We start from the raw sequence: 4,162 nt of genomic DNA, 5'->3' as shown, positions 1-4,162 counted from the left end.
TTAGTGCTCAAGTAATGAATCCACCCGGATCCCAAGGTATATGAAAGCCAATTTTAATTAACAATGATTTGTAATTTAGTAGTGAGCACAAAGTAACATATATCAAGCAACAACGAAGTCTAACTCTCTTCCTATGCATCGGCATGTCATAAAAGAACAATTCATGCACACCAAGTAAAGGCCAATGCATAGTATAAGCAGTTTCTTGCAATTCTATCATATTGGAAACATAGAGAGGTGGAGATATAGTTCCTCTCTCATAACAATTGTAAGTAGGAGCAGCAAGCACATGCATATTATATCTATCAAAATCATCATGTGCAATGGTAAAAGGCAACCCATCAATATAATCCTTAATAAGCACAAACTTCTCTGATATAGTGTAGTTTGGAGAATTCAAAAAGATAATAGGACTATCATGCGTGGGTGCAATAGCAACAATTTCATGTTTAACATAAGGAACTATAGCAAGTTCATCTCCATAAGCATAATTCATATTGGCATCTTGGCCACAAGCATAGCAAGCATCATCAAAAAGGGATATTTCAAACAAATTCAAGGGATCATAACAATCATCATAGCAATCATCTTTCGGTAAGCACGAAGGGGAATTAAACAATGTATGAGTTGAAGAGTTACTCTCATTAGAAGGTGGGCACTGGTGATCAATCCGCTCTTCCTCCTTTTATTCTTCGCTCTCCTCGTCATCTTTTTCATCTAATGAGCTCACAGTTTCATCAATTTCTTCTTCCATAGCTTCCTGCAAAATATTAGTCTCTTCTTGGACAGCAGAGACTTTCTCAATAAATGGATTAATATTGTAATTGTATTCATAATTTTCATGCAATATCTAAGTATAGCAAGATTTTCAGGCCTATAAACACCATCATCATCAAAAGCTTCATACTTTTTAAACAAAGATTCAATTTCATAAGCAGCCTTAAAAGCAACAAATTCTTCTATTTGTTCAACATCATAGTAATCATATATACCATTAGCATGAGAAGCTAAGGTTTCATTATCATTAAATTTGCATGAAAAGGGAAGGTGTGGAGCCTTCATCCTAGAGCAACAAGTAATATCATATCTCAAGCATAGATCCCGAGCATACCACTTTAACATTTGAATTTGATCCCATAATAGTTTCCCTTTTTGTGTCAAGCGATAATCCCTAAAGCATTCACGTTGATCCAACGTGTCTCCCATAACATAATTGAATGGGGTTTTCTCAGGATTATTAAAGTAGTACATAATATCTCGAACATAACGAGCATCGAGGGTTTTAGGAGGTTCCCCATCTCCATGAGTAGCATCTACACCTATTCTTTTTGGTAATTCGTGTTCCATATCCATAACTAAAGATAGGAAACAACTAAGAACAGCAAATAAAAATTACTTAGTGATAAATCAAACAAGCACACATGAGAATATTCACCCCACGCTATGACTCCCCGGCAATGGCGCCAGAAAAAGGTCTTGATGACCCGCAAGTATACGGGATAGTTGTAGCCTCTTTCGATAAGTAAGAGTGTCGAACCCAACGAGGAGCTAAAGGTAGAACAAATACTCTCTCAAGTCCTATCGGCCACTGATACGACTCTACGCACGCTTGACGTTCGCTTTACCTAGAACAAGTATGAAACTAGAAGTACTTTGTAGGTGTTGTTGGATAGGTTTGCAAGATAATAAAGAACACGTAAATAAGAAGTAGGGGCTGTTTAGATAAAGATGCAATAAAGTAAATATTAGTAGAGAGATTTTTGTTACGAGAAAGTTATTTGTCCAAGGCAATCGATAACTAGACCGGTAATCACTATTGCAATTTTATTTGAGGGAGAGGCATAAGCTAACATACTTTCTCTACTTGGATCATATGCACTTATGATTGGAAATCTAGCAAGCAATCCACAACTACTAAAGATTCATTAAGGTAAAACCCAACCATAGCATTAAAGCATCAAGTCCCCTTTATCCCATACGCAACAATCCCCTTACTCGGGTTTAAGCTTCTGTCACTCTAGCAACCCACTATAAGCGAATCATGAACGTATTGCAACACCCTACAGCGGGAATCCCTCACGCTTGCACGACACGGAGGGCACCATAGGACAACACCAATAATAAAACATGCAACTCAAACCAATCACGATCATCAATTAACCCATAGGACAAAACAGATCTACTCAAACATCATAGGATAGCCATACATCATTGGGAAATAATATATAGCGTTGAGCACCATGTTTAAGTAGAGATTACAGCGGGTAAGAGAGAGGTTACACCGCTGCATAGAGGGAGGAAGAGTTGGTGATGAAGGCGGTGAAGTTGTTGGTGAAGATTGCGGTGATGATGATGGCCTCCGGCAGCGTTCCGGCGCCACCGGAAGCAAGGGGGAGAGAGCCCCCCTTCTTCTTCTTCTTCTTCTTCCTTGACCTTCTCCCTAGATGGGAGAAGGGTTTCCCCTCTGGTCCTTGGCTCCCATGGCGTGGGAGGGGCGAGAGCCCCTCCGATATTGGATCTATCTCTCTGTTTCTGCGTTCTCAGATTCTGCTCCTTCACCATTTCCTTTATATCTGGAGATCCGTAACTCCGATTGGGGTGAATCTTTCGCCCAGATCTTTCTCGTAGAATTAGCTTTATTGCGGCAAAAGAAGAGCGTCAACCGCCTTACGGGGGGCCCAGGAGAGTCCAGGGCGCGCCTGCTTCCCTGGGGCGCGCCCCCTATCTCCTGCCCCCCTCGGGCACCGTCTCACGTTGATTTTACTTCCCAAAAATCATAAATATTCCAAAATAATTCTCCGTCTGTTTTTATCCTGTTTGGACTCCGTTTGATATGGTTTTCTGTGAAACATAAAACATGCAATAGACAGGAACTGGCACTGGGCACTGGATCAATATGTTAGTCCAAAAAACAGTATAAAAAGTTGCCAAAAGTATATGAAAGTTGAAAAATATTGGCATGGAACAATCAAAAATTATAGATACGACGGAGACGTATCACCACACCGCGCCGAGAGCACCAGAGCAGTGGACGACAGCGAGGCCTAGGAAGGGGATGACGTGGAGCTGGGAAAGATGCAACAGTGGAATCCCGCGCGGAGAGGAGTACGAGGGTTCACTGGTTCAGCTGCGGTGTGAGGCTGCCGTCGCCGCAGAATAACAGGGGGTGTGGGTGAGTGGAGGGATGGCCTGGCCAGCGGTGGGAGTAGTATGGGGCGGTGAGGCCTCCGCGGTAGCACAACCGGCCACGGGAGGCAGGAGCAGGCGGCACGACCGGCGCTGCTTTGGGTGGCTGGACCAAGAAGACTAGAGGTTGAAGAAGCACTACGGCCGTTGGATGGACATCATACGGTCACTGAAGCTAGAATCGTTTATATTGACTAAGTTGACAAAACCCTTGGTACGCTCCAACTTAGTAGGCCCGCAGGTCAGCCTCCGAAACGGTGCGCCCCAGATGTCAGGGGGAGGAATCATTTTTTGGGCGGCCGAAGCTAAGAATATCCGAGATTGAAGAAGAAGCACGACATCCGTTGGATAGACATCCAACAGCCACTGCTGCTAGAACCGTGTGTTGACTATAATAAGTTGACAAAGCCTTGCATACGCGTCAACTTATTTTTTTAGGGGACGCGTCACTTAGTAGGCCCACAAGTGTGTGGCAGAGAACTTAGAGCCCATTTGCATTTTGTAAGAATGTACAACCCATTTTTGAATTCTAATGGAATTTACAACAACCCATTTACAGTTTGTTAAAAGTACAACCCATTTTCTAGCTAGGACAACGATTAATAATTTCAACCAACCGTTGAAGACAAAATTCAATAGAATTTCCCACATTTTGATGGGATCCAAAATATTTTTATCCCGAAATTTCTATTCAGATTAATATAAATTTGTATTACATAAAAATCAAACGAAACATTGCGCGCGCAACAATGAAAATTTAAGATTTTCAAAATCCATAAATAATATTTTATAAACTAATTTCGTGTTTGGTGCATTTTTTTATAGTTACTGCCCAGTTTTTATAATTACATCCCATTTATTATTTTTTAAAGCCCATTTTCCTGTTAAGCCTAATGCATCCCTCCTAAGAAAGATTTGCAGCCCAGCGGGGCGGAGAATAACAAGTTGACCTGGTCTGGGTATTTCTCAAAAAAAC

The sequence above is a fragment of the Triticum dicoccoides genome, chromosome 5B, assembly GCF_002162155.2.
Source record: "Triticum dicoccoides isolate Atlit2015 ecotype Zavitan chromosome 5B, WEW_v2.0, whole genome shotgun sequence".
In the NCBI taxonomy this organism is placed as follows: domain Eukaryota; kingdom Viridiplantae; phylum Streptophyta; class Magnoliopsida; order Poales; family Poaceae; genus Triticum; species Triticum dicoccoides.
This window is presented reverse-complemented; position numbering follows the sequence as displayed.